Source organism: Lactuca sativa, chromosome 8 (assembly GCF_002870075.4).
Source record: "Lactuca sativa cultivar Salinas chromosome 8, Lsat_Salinas_v11, whole genome shotgun sequence".
Taxonomy (NCBI): domain Eukaryota; kingdom Viridiplantae; phylum Streptophyta; class Magnoliopsida; order Asterales; family Asteraceae; genus Lactuca; species Lactuca sativa.
Window position 1 is genome coordinate 162,130,001 of NC_056630.2, and position 20,806 is coordinate 162,150,806.

Sequence of the window (20,806 nt, forward strand, 5' to 3'; positions counted from 1 at the left end):
TAAGTTATAAGAGGCTTGATTTAATCTTTATAGTACGGAGCTCGGCTAGAGCTCGTGAAAAATTATATACGCTCAACTAGGTACCGAATTCCACTCATATTCTTTTATAAGCCTAAATAGTCTTAAGCTTGGTTCAAGCTTTTTAAGACTACCTTCATTGTCAACCCAACCCAACCCAAATATTTATTAAAAAACTATTTCTCTATTTTTCAAATACACAACCTAACTAACCATGAACTTTTATTCACATTAGCAACCCAACCCAATCATTTATTTTATTTTTAAAAAATTATTAAAAAAATATATCAACATTATATTCATTTTGCAGATAAGTTTATTTTATGTATTTTAATATATTTTATTTATTTTTAAAAATAATATCACGTCTATTTTTTTATAAAATAAATGAAGTATAAAAAAGAAAAATGAGAGAGAAAGATGGTGAACTATGGTGAGCTAGGTTGTGGAGGCAATCTGCTCATATCATTTCTTTTCTTTTTAATTTATTTTTTTAAGTTTTTTTTGGTGAGCCATGGTGAGTTACTCACCAATAGGGATAGTCTAAGAAACTTGTTTGCTAATATCCTAAATCTCTAATTCCTTGAATATGTTTTTATTTTAACATATAAAAATAATAAGCCTAATATTAAGCTCAAACTCGGCTCAGACTTGTTTAAAATCGGTCTCGAGCTTTTATTAAGTCGATCTCGAGTAGCTCAAGAGTAGTTTGACTTGTTTGCAGCCTAGGCCACACAACTATATATGGATTTTGATTAACTAAAAGTTACAACATAGACTATCTAACAATTATGTATCAATTTTGTTTGATTCAATTATTATAATGATGTCTATTAATAATGACAAGGGTGTAATGTTTAAGGTTGCCCATCAAAAAACATAATATAAATATCTAACAAAAATATATTCTAAGGGATGATCATGGACACCCTTTTCTTCGTGCTTCATATTTATTAAAACAAGTACTTGGAACATTTGAGGGGTGACTGTTTCCTAAGTAAAGGAGAGTGGGGACGGAATGATGTGGCATTAAGTTGGTAGGACTAAAGTAAGGGAGAGTGTGGGGATGATGTGGCAATAAGTTGGCAGCATTAAAGTGATGAAAATTAGGGATGAAAGTGGATCCAAACTCGGACCGTCGGATCCAAACCCGAAAACCAAAATTGATGAATGATAACACCCGATAACCAAGCCGGTATATGGGAACCAGTTCCAGTTCGGTTTCGGGTATCTGACCGGGTAAAGTGGGTATGAAACTAGTAACTAAAAATTGGAACCAGATGCGAGTATTGGGTTTAAAAATTAGCTCTATCCGGGTTCCGGATAATCCTTACACAGGTTCAACGGGTACGGGTTCTGAGTTTTAGAACCAAATTATTGGATATTAAAACTCAAGAACATGCTTTACAATATCACTAATATTAAAACCTATGTCCCTTTCCTTCTCGTTCTCTTCAACTGGATACATTGAGGGCTTTGTTTAACACTTATTTCAAAGACCTCATTGACGAGACATCATGTAACATCCCAAAATACGACCCAAAATTTTTTGTTTAATCATTACTAAAATCATTATATCAATACCATAAAATAAAACCCATACGTCAATATCTCAAAACCATAACAAGTATCACAAGAAAACTGTATCAAGACTGAATCAAATCATATCAATGAAAAGCTAAATCAACTCCCAGGACAAATTGAAGCTGTGGTGTGTGCGATGCCATCATCCCAAGCTCTTCCCTTTACTTGCAGAAGTACCTGAAACCAAAACTAAAACTGTAAACACGAAGCTTAGTGAGCTCCCCCAAACTACCACATACCATACAATAACATATAAACACATACTGGGCCTTGCCCACTGCATCGGACCGAAGTCTGAAAACTGCATCGGACCGAAGTCCGGAACTAACCAGGGCCTAGCCCTCTGCATCGGACCGAAGTCCGGAAACTGCATCGGACCGAAGTCCGGAACTGCATCAGACCGAAGTCCGGAACTAACCAGGGCCTTGCCCTCTGCATCAGACCGAAGTACGGAAACTGCATTGGACCGAAGTCCGGGAGTAACCAGGGTCTTGCCCTCTCCATCGGACAGAAGTCCGGAAACTGCATCGGACCGAAGTCCGGAATTGACTGGGACCTTGTCCCCTACATCAGACCGAATTCTGGAGCTAGCTGCATCGGACCGAAGTCTGGAAACTGACTGAGCATAACATAGCATATCATAAACATATCAACTAGCATGAACACATAAACTGCATATTGCATCGGGCCGTAGCCTGGAACACATAACACATAAATCCTGTCTGATCCACGAAGGCATCAAACATACTAACTACTGCATCGGACCGAAGTCCGGAAACTACTGTTAGCTAAACGGGCCGGCATTATGGCCTTAGATCCGTTCCTACCGGAGGAAACTCACCTTGTGATGCTGACGGTTGAACTCCTGAATGAGAAATCCCTGACTGCTTCCCGACTATCAAGGGTAATAAGATACTAAATCAGAATAGGGATTCTCCTATGGGTAAAATGACCATTTTACCCTTGCTATGGCATGGGTCACAACATGGACCAAACCCTCAATTCCTTCCAAGTCCATCCATGGCCCCACTATAGGCCCACTAATGGCCCAATTTTCCTAAATTGGGCCCATGTCCTCGTATGGGCCATACCAGCCCACAATAATCTTGGCCCATAATCTAACTTCTGGAGATCCAACAACAAGATAGGCTTTCCAAGCTTACTATTGGCCCATTAATGGCCCAACTTGCTATATTGGGCCCAAAGCCCTTTATTGGGCCTTACTCAAGTCCGATACTAAATTCTTGGTCCTTAGTAACTGAATTCGGATGGACCATTAAGGCCCAAGAACCCTAAGTCTGAAACTCAGCCCACACCGACGCCCAAAACACTCGAAGCCCAAACTGGCAGCGTACGCGGGGCGTACACCAAGGTACGCTGAGCGTACTGGCTGTTGGCTTGTACGCGGCGCGTACCTCTTTGTTTGCCCAACGTACAACCCTGTAAAGCCAAAATCTCATTAAGTGCTTAATAATCCGATCCAGAAGCTACTATTCCAGATCCTAAGCTTGTTCCATGTATTAAGCCATAAAGTTGCCTACTTGATGGCTTACAAGTCTCATAAAGGCTCGAACTTCCATAAATAACATTCTACTTCCATGGAGCTAACTAGATCTCATGCATGGTTCCATATAAGCAACAAGGATAGCAACTTTATTACTAGGAAGATGTTTCTGAGCCTTAAGGATGGCAACCCAAGCTCCAAAACCGACTTACAAGATCAAGACTCAACCTTTGGACTTAAAAATGTCCAAACTTCCATAACCTAGATCTAGAAGGAAAGAGGAAGAAAGTTCATAACTTTATACCTTCCTTTGCTGACCAAGAGGGTGCTAAGTTCAGATCCTTGAGCTCAAGCTTCTTCTCCAACTTCTTCCCTTCCTTCTTCACTACTTTCTTTCCTTGAAATACTCACAAAAACTTCTTCACACACAAAGAGAGGATAAGAACGAATTAGGGTTTTCTTGAGAGTGAGGAGGCTGATGGGAAAACAGGGAAGGAGGCTATAATGGGGTTTATATAGCCTTAAACCCCTAAAATTAGGGTTTTTCCTCTAGCCCAGCGTACAACGGGTTTACGCCCCGCGTACGGCTTATGGGCAGACTATGGCTCGGCCCAAAATAAAGAGGCCCAATCCCATATACAATTATATTAAAACCCAACATAAAACTTGAGAATCTAAATAAATTTATACCTCTAAAGACGATCGTTACAAATCTCCCCCACTTGAATCAAACTTTGTCCTCGAAGTCTGCTGCCACTGAATCTGAAAACAATTACGGGTAATGCTCAAACATCTCCTCCTCGGATTCCCATGTCCACTCTGAACCCTTCCGGTGCTGCCACTGCACCTTCACTAGCTGAACTACCTTGTTCCTCAAGGTCTTTGTCTTCTGGTCCAAAATCGCGACCGGTCTCTTAATGTAATTCAGGCTGCTATCAACCTGAATGTCTTCCAATGGTAGAACTGTGGACTCATCCACTAAACACTTCCGTAAGTGGGAAACATGGAAGTTGTTGTGGATCTGGCTGAGCTCTGCCGGAAGATTCAACCGATAAGCAACACGACCCACCCGGGCCAAAACCCTAAAAGGACCGATGAACCTGGGGCCCAGCTTGCCACTCTTTCGGAATCTGATGACACCCTTCCAGGGTGATACCTTCAGGAGGACCATGTCACCCACCTGAAACTCCAAGTCTGAACGCCTCCTATCGGCGTAACTCTTCTGCCGACTCTGCGCAGTCTGCAGTCTACTACGAACCTGCTGGATCAACTCTGTCGTCTTAAGCACCACCTCGGTGCTCCCAATGAAACGCTGACCGACCTCGCCCCAACAAATCGGTGTCATGCACTTCCTCCCGTAGAGCATCTCGAAAGGAGGGCGGTCAATACTCGCATAGTAACTGTTGTTATACGAAAATTCTGCTAACGGAAGATACGTATCCCAACTGCCACCGAAATCTAGAACACATGCCCGGAGCATGTCCTCGAGAGTCTGAATCGTCCTCTCGCTCTGTCCGTCCGTCTGAGGGTGGGAAGTGGTGCTGCAATGGAGACGAGTTCCCATCTCGTCGTGAAACCGCTTCCAGAATCTGGAAGTAAAACGGACGTCTCGGTCTGACACCATCAAAACAGGCACTCCATGCCGTGCCACAACCTCTCGCACATAAATATCGGCTAGCTTTTCCGCTGAAATGCTCTCTTTGATCTGTATAAAATGATCACTCTTCGTCAACCGATCCACAATAACCCAAATCGAATCGACTCCATGTGCGGTCCTGGGAAGCTTAGTGATGAAATCCATGGTGATGTCTTCCCATTTCCATACTGGAATGTCTAACGGCTGCATCTTTCCGTGAGGCCTCTGGTGCTCTGCCTTGACCTTCCTGCGGGTCAGGCACCTCTCCACATACCAGGCGACATCCCGCTTCATGCAGGGCCACCAATAATAGGGTCGAAGATCTCTATACATCTTCGTCGCCCCTGGATGGATGGAAAATCGAGACTTAAGGGCCTCGTCCATCAATACCTACCGCACACCGCCCCAGTACGGTAGCCGAACTCTCCCATGAAGGGTCAATAATCCTCGACTATCATAGTCGAAAGAAGTTATTCGGCCCACAATCCTCTCACACTTCTGCCTCTCCTCCTTGAGGCCCTCGACCTGTGCCTCTCTAATCTGCTCCAACAATGGAGTAATCACTGTCATCCTCAAACATATATCCCTGATCGGGGCTACTGCTGCCTTGCGGCTCAGAGCGTCGGCCACCACATTGGCCTTTCCTGGATGATAAAGGATCTCACAATCGTAATCCTTCACCACATCTAACCACCGACGCTGCCTCATGTTAAGATTCGGATGATCCATGAGATATCTCAAGCTCTTGTGATCCGTGTAGATGGTACAACGGACCCCATAAAGGTAATGTCTCCAAATCTTGAGGGCAAACACCACTGCCCCTAGCTCTAAATCAGGTGTAAGATAGTTAGTCTCGTGAGGTTTCAACTGCCTCGAGGCGTAAGCTATCACACGACCTCGCTGCAACAACACTGCTCCCATACCTGTGATCGAAGCATCACAATAGACTACAAAATCCTCTACTCCCTCTGGCAGGGTAAGGATCGGTGCCTCGCACAATCTCTGGCTGAGGGTCTCAAATGATGCCTGCTGCTCAGGCCCCCAGCGAAAGACCACCGACTTCTTAGTCAGTCGGGTGAGCGGTACAGCTATCTTGGAGAAATCCTGGATGAATCTCCTGTAGTACCCTGCCAACCCTAGGAATCTCTGAAACTCAGATGGAGATCTCGGGACCTCCCACTGCATCACGACCTCTATATTAGCCGGATCTACCAAAATACCCTTCTGATTGACGAGGTGCCCAAGAAACTGCACCTCGCGCAACCAGAACTCGCACTTGGAGAACTTTGCGAAAAGTCTCTCCCTCCTCAGAATCTCTAGCACCTCCCTCAGGTGCTCCTCATGCTGCTCCTGAGTCTTGGAATAAACCAAGATGTCATCAATGAATACTATCACCGAACGATCCAACAACGGCCGACATACGCGGTTCATGAGATCCATGAACGCGACTGGAGCGTATGTGAGCCCAAACGGCATCACCACGAACTCATAATGACCATACCGGGTCCTGAAAGCAGTGTTCTGCACGTCCTCATCTCTGACTCGCATCTGATGATACCCGGAACGTAAATTGATCTTGGAAAACCAAGACGCTCCCTGCAGCTAATCAAACAAATCATCTATCATTGGGAGTGGGTAACGGTTCTTCACCGTTACCTTATTCAACTTCCGATAATCTATACACATACAGTGCGACCCGTCCTTCTTCTTTACGAACAAAATCGATGCTCCCCAGGGCAAACTGCTCGGCCTGATAAAACCCTTGTCCAACAACTCTTGTAGCTACATAGACAACTCCTGCATCTCTGGGGGAGCCAACCGATACGGTGCCTTGGCAATCGGAGCCGCACCAGGGACCAGGTGAATCCTGAACTCGACCTGTCTCTCGGGAGATATTCCTGGCAAATCCTCTGGAAATACATCCGGGTAGTCTCGTACTACCGGAACATCTTCAACCATCGTCTTCCCTTCTCTCGGGGATATAAAACATAGGCAATATAACCGGCGCAACCCTGATGGAAATAGCGCCTTGCTCTCGCTGCTGAACACAGAACTGGTCTGTATTGTGGCCTCTCTCCCTGAATCACTAACTCTCCCCCATTGGGAGTGCGAACCTTCTCTAACTGCAGCTCACAGTCTATCACCGCCCCATTGGGGCTCAGCCAATCCATGCCTACTATGACTGTATTCCCTCGCAGGGGAATAGGGACCAAGTCAACCGGAAACTGCTCATCGAATAACTGTAGAGAACATCCTCTGTGTACTCTCGCCACCCTAATGGTCTTGTCAGCTGCTATCTTAACATCAAGTGGACAATCTAGCTCCCCTGGAGCTCTACTAAACCTCTTGCTAAGCGCAAGAGAGACGAATGATCGGTTAGCCCCCGAATCAAACAATATTGTGGCGGAAATGCCGTTCACTGAGAACAACCCTATACAAAACATATAACCATAAGAAACAATCAATAATAAATGCAGAGATAAGGGAAAAATACATACCCATCACCACGTCAGGAGTCGCCTACGCCTTCTCTGCTGTCATCTAAAAATCCCTACTCTTCGGCACCGGCGTCTCCACTCGGCCCTGGCGGCCATCTGTAATTCTCAAAGTAGCAGGAGAAGGTGCTGACACCTTCCCCGCAGCAGCTAAACTCGAGCACTGGGACTTTTTATGTCCCCTCTGATTGCACTAAAAGCAAATCAGATCTGATGTCGCAATGGCGGTAGTAATGTCTGTACAATCTCTGCTCATATGCCCAGTCCAACCGCACTTGTAGCAGCCGGAACTCCCTGCCTTGCACACCCCGTCGTGCAATCTACCACACTTGCCACACCGACTGTGGCTCTGCTGACTCCTGGATCTGAGATCTGAAACCTTTGGCTTTTTGCCCGAACTCCCTGAACCCGAAGCCTCCTCCGGTTTACTTTTTTCTCTCCATCTCCATCTCCATCTCAAGGTCAATCTCTCTCTCTCTCTCTCTCTCTCTCTCTCGCCCTAGCAATCATGTCATCCAGCGTTTTACAGCTGGACCGGCTCACAAACTGGCGGATGTCACTCCGCAGCATCTTATGATAACGGGCCTTCTTCATTTCCTCATCAGCTGTGTATTGAGGAACGAGAAGTTCCCTCTCTCTGAACTTAGCGGTAATCTTCGCCACTGTCTCTGTAGTCTGGGTGAGATCCTGAAACTCCCTGGCTAACTGTTGCACCTCAATTACCAGTGTGAACTCAACTTTGAACCTGGTTGTAAAGTCAGCCCAGGTCATAACATCCAAAGCCGCGTCATCTCCAATGACATGTCCGATCTCCTCCCACCAATCTCGTGCCCTGTCCCTCAGAAGACAAGACGCCAATCTGACCTTGTCCCCCTCGGGACATCTGCTCGTGCGGAAAGCTTTGGCCACATCCGCTAACCATCTAGTACTTGCTATGGGGTCCCGCACCCCGTGATAATCTGGATCTCCACATGCCTGGAACTCCCTGAATGTAAGCGTGCGCGACCCCATCATGGCCGCCACCTCAGCATGAAATGTGCCTAATCTCTCCTCCATCAACTCTAGTATACCCTCCTTGATCGAACCAAAGATCACTAGAGTCTGCTCAAGAATGATACGAGTAACCTCTGAAGTGAAGAACTCTCTGGTATGCTCATCCAACTGCTTGGCCCCCGAGCCTGATCCTGATCCCTCCCTGGCACCTGAACTGCCACCTGCTGGTCTAGAGCGTAAAACCAGCATTCTGGAAACACATAACGATAACTATCAGAAACACCGATATATCTCGAGGGATCACTACCACTTCAGGCTATCCGGTCTCATCCCATCCTTCCTCGATTCAAGTACGGATCCTCTGCTTCCAGTAGTATGGCCCCTACTACATTCCACATCTATCCGTACCTTCCTCAAGGACCGCCTCGACTCCACCAAGCCACTAACACTGTTACTGATCTCTACTACTATCATCCTAGGCTTGCCCTAGGGAAATCTCTGACTCAACCAAAACCTCCTTGTAATGCCAATTAGTCATCACTTGAATACCATCACATGTGACGAGGCTCAGATAACCCTTTGAGTAAAAGACTCGTCCCTACAACGGTTGGACTCAAACAAGAGCTACGCAATAGGTCCAAATCCAGCACTCTGAGATTATTCAACCCTGATCACATGTGATGTGATGTATTCACCTAATGGCTAAATCCCATTACTTGGAGTCCCACAAAGCACAAAGCAAGTAGCATTCGGACACAGGAAACTACTCAAGCAATTCTATCCTCATAACGAGAAACTTCACTAGCATACAATGCTAAGCTCACACTACCAGGCATAACCTAATCAGGCTATCCTACTGCTGTCTACTCAATACTAGCATGCAATTCTCATAAAGTTGAAACACATAAACCAGGCACATAAGGCATCCTCCTAGATCCTTAGTCCTATTCTAGCATGTTGTTCTACCGAAATTGAAACAGATAATCATAATATAAACTTGTATGGGTTATTTGGGAGTACTTACTTGAGCTCGGTTGATCGCATGCACCACACCCTTTTCTCATTTTCAAAACTCTTTTCTTTTTAAGTCACTTCCTCAAAAATTCTTTGGAAAACACTTTTCTTTTGAAAATCTTTTACCGTGTCCTTAGTTTGAGTTCAAATACACTCGAAAGCGTATCTGAATCTCTCAAACCAAGGCTCTGATACCAACTTGTAACATCCCAAAATACGACCCAAAATTTTTTGTTTAATCATTACTAAAATCATTATATCAATACCATAAAATATAACCCATACGTCAATATCTCAAAAACATAACAAGTATCACAAGAAAACTGTATTAAGACTGAATAAAGTCATATAAATGAAAAGCTAAATCAACTCCCAAGACAAATTGAAGTTGTGGTGTGTGCGATGCCATCATCCCAAGCTCTTCCCTTTACTTGCGGAAGTACCTGAAACCAAAACTGAAACTGTATGCACGAAGCTTAGTGAGCTCCCCCAAACTACCACATACCATACAATAACATATAAACACATACTGGGCCTTGCCCACTGCATCGGACCGAAGTCTGGAAACTGCATCGGACCGAAGTCCAGAAACTGCATCGGACCGAAGTCCAGAACTAACCAGGGCCTTGCCTTCTGCATCGGACCGAAGTCCGAAAACTGCATTGGACCGAAGTCCGGAACTAACCAGGGCCTTTCCCTCTGCATCGGACAGAAGTCCGGAAATTACATCGGACCGAAGCCTGGAACTGACTGGGATCTTGTCCCTTGCATCGGACCGAAGTCCGGAACTAATTGCATCGGACCGAAGTCCGGAAACTGACTGAGCATAACATAGCATAGCATAAACATATCAACTAGCATCAACACATAAACTTCATACTGCATCGGGTCGTAGCCCGGAACACATAACACATAAATCCTGTCTGAGCCATGAAGGCATCAAACACAATAACTACTGCATCAGACCGAAGTCCAAAAATTACTGCTAGCTAAACGGGCCGACATTGTGGCCTTAGACCCGTTCCTACTGGAAGGAAACTCACCTTGTGATGCTGACGGCTGAACTCCTAAATGAGAAATCCTTGACTGCTGCTCCGACTGCTTCCCGCTATTAAGGGTAATAAGATACTAAATCAGAATAGGGATTCTCCTATGGGTAAAATGACCATTTTACCCCTGCTATGGCATGGGTCACAACGTGGCCCAAACCCTCAATTCCTTCCAAGTCCATCCATGGCCCCACTATAGGCCCACTAATGGCCTAATTTTCCTAAATTGGGCCCATGTCCTCGTATGGGCCCTACCAGCCCACAATAATCTTGGCCCATAATCTAAATTCTGGAGATCCAACAACAAGATAGGCTTTCCAAGCTTACTATTAGCCCATTAATGGCCCAACTTGCTATATTGGGCCCAAAGCGCTTTATTCGGCCTTACTCAAGTCCGATACTAAATTCTTGGTCCTTAGTAACTGAATTCGGATGGACCATTAAGGCCCAAGAACCCTAAGTCTGAAACTCAGCCCACACCGACGCCCAAAACACTCGAAGCCCAAACTGGCAGCGTACAGGGGGCGTACACCAAGGTACGCTGAGCGTACTGGCTGCTGGCTTGTACGCGGCGCGTACCTCTTTGTATGCCCAACGTACAATCCTGTAAAGCCAAAATCTCATTAAGTGCTTAATAATCCGATCCAAAAGCTACTATTCTAGATCCTAAGCTTGTTCCATGTATTAAGCCATAAAGTTGCCTACTTGATGGCTTACAAGTCTCATAAAGGCTCGAACTTCCATAAATAACATTCTACTTCCATGGAGCTAACTAGATCTCATGCATGGTTCCATATAAGAACGAATTAGGGTTTTCTTGAGAGTGAGGAGGCTGATGGGAAATAGGGAAGGAGGCTATAATGGGGTTTATATAGCCTTAAACCCCTAAAATTAGGGTTTTTCCTCTGGCCGCGTACGCTGGGCGTACCATATGGTACGCTGCGTGTACGCTTCTCCTCCCCGCGTTTCATTAAATCGCTATGCCCAGCTTACAACGGGTTTACACCCTGTGTACGGCTTATGGGTAGACTATGGCTCGGCCCAAAACAAATAGGCCCAATCTCTTATACAATTCTATTAAAACCCAACATAAAACTTGAGAATCTAAATAAGTTTATACCTCAGAAGACGATCGTTACACATCATTCAAGTCGACGACTGTCGAAACGGTCAAAATCAACTTTGTGATCAATCTATGGTTATACGGTTCCATTTCTAAAACTATTCTTAACACGATCTTTAAAGATGGTCAAATCATTAGGGATATTGGGGTAATCCTTGAAAAAAATTCCGGTAAAACTAGGATTTAAGGGTGAAGCGATTTTGTTTTTGAATTGTTCAGCATCGCGATATGAGACCTATCCGCCCCGACATATTTCTTCAAGATCAGAATATTGTATGGCTAACTCAAAAATCTTGGCACCATAATCCCCGAAAAAAAAAATTATGTATGCCATTAACGGTTTACCATTCACGTACCACCCAAACCTCCTTTATGATCGTCACAAACCTCTCAAAACATCTCTTTCCACCCAGTCCCCCTTCTACCTTGCTTTAACTCTCAAACTTCTGCCACCCATCCCAAAGCTTCACAACCTTCGAATCAAACTTCTACCATCACTCACCATATGATGACTTGTGCTAAAAGTGAGATTCTAAACCTAGTCAACGCCTTATCTCAGCTCAACCACCATCTCTCTTGTCCTAGGTCATACTTGCAGTCATTACATAACCCTTACTATCATAAATCAATGGATGAGATTATCATGATCTTATTTTGAATGGTACTTTGACATTGGTTCCACGTCTAATAGGGTTGGTTGTTGTGAGGTCCATGTGGCTATTTGAACAAAAATTAAATGTTGATGGGATTCTTCTCGCTACAAGGCTAGACTTGTAGCCATAACCACTGTCAATAGCTAGAGATCGACTACGATGAGACTTTTAGCCAGGTGGTCTACTTGACCATTATTCGTATTGTTATCAGTCTACTTTTTCCAGAAACTGGCATATTCATTAGCTAGATATGATGAACACCTTTCTTCATGACACTTATAGGAGAGCGTGCATCAACCATCCAATTTTTGTAATACACGTCTCCCGGATCATGTATGTCTTCTTAAGAGATCATTGTATGGCCTAAAATAGGCTCCAGACGCTTGGTATCATAAATTTGTTGAGCAAGCATATCGTCTCGATATCACTCATTGTCGCATAAACTCGTCTCTCTTTGTATTCTTATCTAGACACACCATAATGTGTAAATGCTCTTATATGTTGGTAACATTATTCTAACATGTTCATCTACTAATCTCATTCAACAAATTATTTCCCTTTTGAGCTGTGAGTTTGTTATGATAAATTTGGTTCCTTTTAATTACTTCCTAAGGGAACTCCACATCTCGCAGCTCAGCCGATCTCTTTCTATCTTAAAATAAGTACGTCACTGATATTTTGAAAAGGGAAACATGTTGAATTGCAATCCTTCTTTCACTCCTACTAAATCCATTCATTAGTCATATTCTAGAGGAAAACCGGTTTATAACCCATCATTGTATCACAGTCTGGTAGGTCCTCTTTAATATCTTACATTTACTAGACTTGATATATCATTTGTTGTTCAACACATATATCTCTATATGAATGATCCCTGGGAGCCTCATCTTAATGCTCTCAAGCACATACTGAGATACATTCATGGATCCCTTAATCACGATCTTAAAGTTTAGAAAACAAGAATGCAAAACAAAATAACCAAAATAAGTCTTTGATTAATTGGAAAAACTAACTCAAAACCAATGTTTTACAATTTGTTCTCATAATCATAAACTCGATTATGGATATGTATATATAGCCTAATAAACCAGCTTGTATTAGACTAGGAAAATTATGACCAACTTGCTATAAACTAAACTTTCCATAAACTAGATTGCTTGGTCTCCAAGTCCTCATTGACTTAGGATTCCAACAATCACCCTTGAATCTCTAAGTCCTTCTAGATAATTCTTCAACCCTGATCCGTATTTAAAACATGGGCTCGTCGTTGTCGTCAAATTCCAAAAAATAACCTTCTTTTCGAACCATCTCGATTCTCGACTTTTCCGGATACCCGACGTTCACCTTAGTCACGAACACCTTTACCGTCTTCCGTCACCCGCAAAACGAACCGAAGAAAAGCTACCCACTTTATGTCTTTCCCTTCGTTTATTTTTCGCCTCTGATTAGTTTGGCTACTGTGGAATAAGCCTGATCAAGAGAAATCGGGGTTTCTATTGAGATGCTTAAACTTGCGCTCAAAAAACAATCCATACCCCCTTAAACCGAACTCGGTTCCCACTGTGTCTGTCCTGCAGCGAAAGGCTACAGTTTTCTTGAAACCGACTCTAAAATCGGTCGTCCTACGTCCTCACGAACCCTATGCTCTGATACCAAATAAAGTTTAGAAAACAAGAATCCAAAACAAAATAACCAAAATAACTCTTTGATTAATTGGAAAAACTAACTCAAAACCAATGTTTGACAATTTATTCTCATAATCATAAACTCAATTATGGATATGTATATATAGCCTAACAAACCAACTTGTATTAGACTAGGAACTTATGGCCAACTTTCCATATACTAGATTGCTTGGTCTCCAAGTCCTCATCGACTTAGGATTCCAACATATCTCCATATTCACGCTTCTTCCCACATGTCCCTCACAGCCTACTCGGACACAGATCGGGGAAGATGTCTTTCCACTCACAAATCTACATCAGGATAATTGTAAGTTCATTTGCAAAAACCTTGTCTTGTGGTCATCCAAAGGACAATGGGTTATCTCTCGCTATAGTGATGAAGTTAAATATAAAGAAGTTGTAAATGTTGTTATTGAGACATGCATAATAAATTTGAAAACTCCTATGATAACTTCGACATTATCCTCTAGCAAAAGCAATGATTGCCTACTGCAATAACGCCAGTGCTATTTATATGACTTCCAACCCGACTCAACACCAACACACCAACCATATACAGATCGACATACACTTTATTTGTGATCAGGTTGCCATCGACGTGACTCGAGTCTTTCAGGTTTCCTCTGCATCTCAGTGCACAAACATTATAACCAAAGGTCTCCCATTCATTCTATTTTATGATTTTCATAAAAGTTTGAATGTCTGTTAACCTCGTATTCAAACTGCGAGGGATGTTAGTAGATTGTATTTAGAATGTAGCCTATTTGTATTTGTTTATGTATAGTGTTTTTTATATAGACGACCCATAGCTTTATGTATCTTGTATAGTTGTACTTATACTCCATGTATAATTCATTATTGAGGAAATGAGAATGATACACAATTTAAAAATTTACAAAGTGACAAAATTATAAACACAAATTCCCAACATGATCAACTTGACTTCAAATCAAACCAGAACGCTTACATATACTATTACAACTCAAACCTCACTACAAGTTTCCTACACTACTCTCTTATGATTACACACATATATCTAAGTGTAATGGATAATGAATATGAAACTCTAAAATAGTTAACCCTAATCTGTAAGAACAAAGGAATGAGAATAATTTGTTTGAATGAACTACAAACAAATTGATCTGATAATTTTTCATTCAATACAAACAACTTTGTATATAAGGTATAACCTAAACATGGAACATATTTAAACCCAATGTGGGACAAATAAAATAGTCATCAACCCTTCAAATCAGTAGCTTCCAATCTCCATTGTACAGTTTTCTATTGTACATCCATCTTTAATTGTCAGACAACTCAACTATAAATCCAGAACTAAACCATCAAGTTCCAAAAAGTTGCGACTTTAGTCCCCAACCAACCTGCACTAACCAGATTAAGTCAATAGTACCTATACTTGTTGGGGGATTAAGATTGTAAGGAAATAGACATTATTTCCAACATAAATTATAACTAGAAATTCTAGTGCATAGTTTTTACAATTGAACATATGATGCCTTGTCTAGTTTTGCTTGAGAAAATCTACTTGGGACCTTAGCACCCCACTCATTCCTCCCTTATTTAAAGTGCATTTTACTGTCATTTTCTTATTACTTCCCACATGTTTTAAAATACATGTTATGATACATTTTAGCTCATTTTCATTACTTTTTTTTTTGGTTTTCGACTTTTATAAACAACATACTTTATACGTATAATGTTCATAAACCCATAAAGTCATCCAATTATGCAAGTTTCGCCTAAATAGTTATCTGCATACCTCCAAAAAGTTATAAACTTCATTCACTACTAGAAAAATAGCCTTTTACGATGCTCATTGCGCGTCATAAAAGGCTCAGACGACACGCAAATGCGCGTCAAGGAAGGCCCTGTCATAAAGAGAGACGACGCGCATTTACGACACTCATTTACGACGCGCAATTACGACGCGCGTTTACGACACGCAATGCGTATCAAGGAAAGACCTGTCATAAAAGAAGACGACACGCATTCGCGTGTCGTAACCTTACGACGCGTGTGTTAATGACACACAATGTGTATCAAGAAAGCCCCTATCAAGAAAGGCCATGTCATAAATGAAGATGACACACAATTCTATTTCTTACAATATATAAACTTGCATCTAATCTACTATGTACATCAAATTCCAACTAAGTAAAGTTGCATCTTGCCTTTCATAATTCTTTAAGACTAATGCTCCAAACAGCTGATTATATGGATAAGCAGTTGTACATTGGCCAATCTCACTCCAATACCATAGCTGCTTATGCTAGACCTGTAATTAACAACAGAAACCTCATATGCTTTTTGTTGTTCATGTATTTTCAGCCATTAAACATAACATCATGACTCATAAGCAAATTAAAAAATACAAATATATATAGGAAAGATGAGAAACATTATATCAATTTGCAGGTTTCAACACTACTGAATATACAAGTTTGTAAAAGTAGCACACGATCGCACATACAAGTTTAGACTAACAAGTAAAAAGATATTTGACGATTTTAGTTAAAAGGCTAATGACATAAAGGAGTATAAGTAATCAAAAGTAGCTAAAAATTCATGAGCAATTATTTAACTTATAAAAGCAAAGCAAAGCAAAGTAGGTAAGTAGTAAAAAAGTAAAATAAATGATATAAAGAAAGAGAAAATAGTTACCAGGCGTTCGACTATGATGCGAGATAGCATCCCAGTAAGTATGTCTGTATTCAGACTCCTCTCATGAGCCTCATCCAATATTATGGTTGAGTATTGCTTCAACAAAAAATCAGTCTTCAACATAAAAGATCATGTCAACAAATTAAATAGAGGATTTGGCTTTTTTTATTTGTTTTTTTGTTGAGGAAGGGTAGGAAACCTGTAATTCTTGAAGCAATATTCCATCAGTCATGAACTTGATAGAGCAGTTGTCCCCATCCAGCACACTTCAACATTGTAAATAAAGTTGTATGATAACTTAAAACTAAATTATATAAATTAACTTACATCTAAGAAACAACAGTTGCTCCCAACTCTTCTCTCTCTCTCACACATACTACCCCTTTATCTTTCACATACTTGATATGATAGATATTTTTTTTTAAAAATGATAAATTATTAATATGTGATTATGTATCCTTCAAAAAGACACAAAATGCATTCGATTAAAGGGTAAAAACTTACTTGTGGAAGGTCTTTGTATATTCACAAATTCAGTAACTTTAAAACGGAATTTACCATAATCCCAAAGATTGAAAAGTCAAATAAAATATTAATTTAGTCATTTTTGAGCATGATCTCATTTCAAAAGCAACTAATTATAGTAATAATGATAGTTAAGCAGTAACAATAATAACAATGATGATGATTATAATAATAACAACAACAATGATAATCATAAATTCCTAGTAATAATAATAACAATAATAATAATAATAATAATAATAATAATAATAATAATAATAATAATAATAATAGATGCACTTACAATGCGAACAAGATTCAATGACTTTTGGCCAGATGCATTAGAATCTTTCTTATTCCATAAGTGGTGTTCTGTCTTGCTTGGCTTTTTGGAAACTTTTATGCAATATTTTAATTTCAAGAATCAAAAACCTTAATACAACAGCAAACTAATTTAAGTCTAATGAAAAGCTTTAGGTAGGTTTAGGTAGCCACAACATGTCTCAATAGATTATTTAATATACAAAAAAAGATGCATGATGACAGGGGGCAGGAATAAAAGATAATTTCAGAATTGTTTGATGACAGAAAGACTTGTTAAAAGTTTATGCCATATCAGAAAGTGTAGGAAATAACCACCTTTGACATATTTAGTTAAAAGGGGGAAAATAGCTCATTAAGATAACCACCTTTGACATATTTAGTTAAAACGGGAAAAATATACCTCGTATAAGCACGTCTCATATACGTTACAGCAGTTGCGACAACCTTGAATTAGTATGAAATTCAATGAGAAATTTGGATTTTTTTACTAATAATAGCAGTGTACTTTAAACTGCTAATATAGAATGTTGCTATTATAAGTGAATAAGTTTAAGTAAATGGCTAATATGGTTAGGAAATATATACATTTCTTATATTGGTAAAAAAGAGTAAAGTAAGTTGCTATCTCCTGTAATTTATAACTAAAGATCGAGATATAACCTTCGCCTCACTTTCACATTTTGAGCCAATCGCACACTATCTGTAGAAAAAAAATACATAAGAAAATGATGTGTTATGAAGTAAAGCATTCAGATTTTACAAGTTACAATACCAAAAATTCATAATTAACAAAAATATTAGAAGAAAAAAAAAGCAAGTTTGTATTCATATAAAAATGTGCCCCTTAATAAGCCCAATCAGAAAAAGAACGGTGTATGGAGATTTTGGTTCAAATGAGTTTCTAGGTTTGTGACTATTTCTATTTTAATTATTGTTATGCAATATTATTGACTTAATTGCTTGGTGTAAATCAGCTTGTTGATGCTGTATAGCTCACAAACGGGCTAAGGTTTGTCAAATTTTTATTATTATAAAATGTATTTTAACCCATTAGTATATCATTTTAATTTTTTATATAAATGGATTTGATCCTGTTACTGTAATACCTCAACCAAGCATCAACACAAACTAGTATTTGAAAGGAACAAACCGCTGCATGTTGATATCTGGGAGATGGTGAAATCCCAGGAGCAATTGCCAATTCCCATCGACCATCTTTGTGTTTTGCAAGTCCATAAGCACTAGCCAGAGGCTGTAAATATGATGATATCAAGAAAATTAGATATTTATATTAAAGACTTTACAAAGCAAATCATATATTCATTTTTCTTGTCATAAGTCATCGCTGATAATGCTGTAAAGCTCACAAACAATTGTTGGAACAGATTGATAAGGGGTTGCTTTTGATGATACGAAGAGGCACATGCAGTTCTTGTCAGCATCATAAGTAGAGACACCCAACAAACCATCCTAAACACATACGTGAAAAATGTTTTCATAAAGTTCACAGAAAAAAAAAGTAGAATTATTGGCAAGTAGATAAATATTATTACCATGTCAACAAGTGGAGAAAGATTAACTCATTAATACCTGGTTCTGAATGAAACCTCACAGAAGTTAATGGAACCTCATGATTTCTTAAATCCCACCAACCCATTGTTCCCTCCTCATAACTGCATACATAAAACACAATCATATTCTCAATCAAGACTTCATATGTCATTTCAAGAATCAAGACAACTCCATTTCCTAATTTCCTATAAAGTTAAGTACAAACCCTGCTAAGACATGTAGAAATCCCTGTTGTTGAGGTACCAAAAAAGCTTCAACTGCCATGCACATACCTGTGGAACAACATGACCATATATTTGTTATTAAATCATAATAATTTTTATTCTAGTAATGAAATAATGTTGTATAATTTAGGTACCTTTCCCTTTAATAAATTGATTTGTGGAGCCAGTAGAAGAATGTGGTAACCTTGCAAACCTTTCTACAACATTGAGATCCCATAATCTAACCTTCCTTTTGATATTTCAAGTGAACATCATGGACGGAAGAAACATAAAAAAAAAAAACGGAATTTAAGATCATCATGTTCCTACCTCAAATAGCTCTGATCCAGCCATAGCCACATATGGGCGCCCTTCCACATGGTTATAACCTGATTCAAACACATGTTATTACAAAAAAAAGATACAAACCATTTTTTTATAGAAGCAATTCATTCCTGCCCATATATTCCCACTAAACCAAACATTGGTCTAAAATAGGAGAAAAGTACCTTGAAACGTGTTGGAATTTTGTACCACATTCTCTTGATCCTCTTCTTGGATGTCATGAGAAATTATTTGATAGTAAACATTGGTTACGAAAGTACACATGTCTAATTTGCTAAATACACCGTACTTTCGTTCAATCCTGAAAATAAATTATCAGTATATGTATGTATAAAATATAAATTAAAATCAAATATGTGAAGAAGTAATGTATACTTAAAATTAGTTAGGGGGACAAAATCAGCAAGTTTTCCACATTTTGGATCATCCTCGAGACTTAGTGTGTCGAGAGCAACCCTCCAGACTTTTCCATCATGCCATACAACAACATCAATACCAGGGCCCTTGTCTTCATAGCTCTAACACATATAAAGAACAAGTAAATAAGTACAACTACATACAAATAAGAATAAAAAGAATAACCTTAATCAAAGATATATCACTCACATCTGATTGCTTCTTTAAATAATCAACTCTATCTTGTAGGTCTTAACGAGTCCTTTTTTAAATCAACTCATCAACTTTTCTTTGCTTCTAAAGATAGGGGAAACTTGCTAGATTTTGGAAAAGGAATGATTGTTAAATATGAGAACAAACTTGGACAACCTTGTCAAACGGTTCATGTTGTTTCACAACGTCGGCTATTGTTTCTTGATTCTTTTCATCCCATTTTTTCTTTCTTTCTTTCTGTTTCAGATTACAAATTCAGATAAATAAAAAATTAAGAAAGAAATATTCAACAAGCAATTAGTGATTAGTCATCTAGATCAATATAATACTACAAACCTGATGCTTCATGAATGCAATTATTTGCATCAGCCTTAACAATAGTTGATGTATCAATATCACCAATCCCAGTGCTGAGGGATGAGAAACATGTAAATTTCCAAACCCCAAGTCAACATAACAGTTTATTTGTAGGATGAGAACCATGTAATTTCTTTTTCATCCCCAATTGAGTGGAAACAAAATGGATGAGATGATAAAGTAATTGCAAACCCTAGGTTTTCCCCAATCTTGATGATTACCAATAATAACAAGAGAACAGAAGCGAGATGAGAGATAGGATGTGCTGAGCAGCGATTGTGGTGGACACAAGTTGGAAGAAGGAGAAGATTAGGGATTTCATGGCGGGGAAAAACTTGAGGATGCACTAGGGTATTGTGCAACTCTGTTATTCCAAAACTCTATGATATTAGAGTTCACTGCCTGAATAAAATATTTTCTGCCAAAAACCCCAGGGGTATATATATGGTCCTTAGC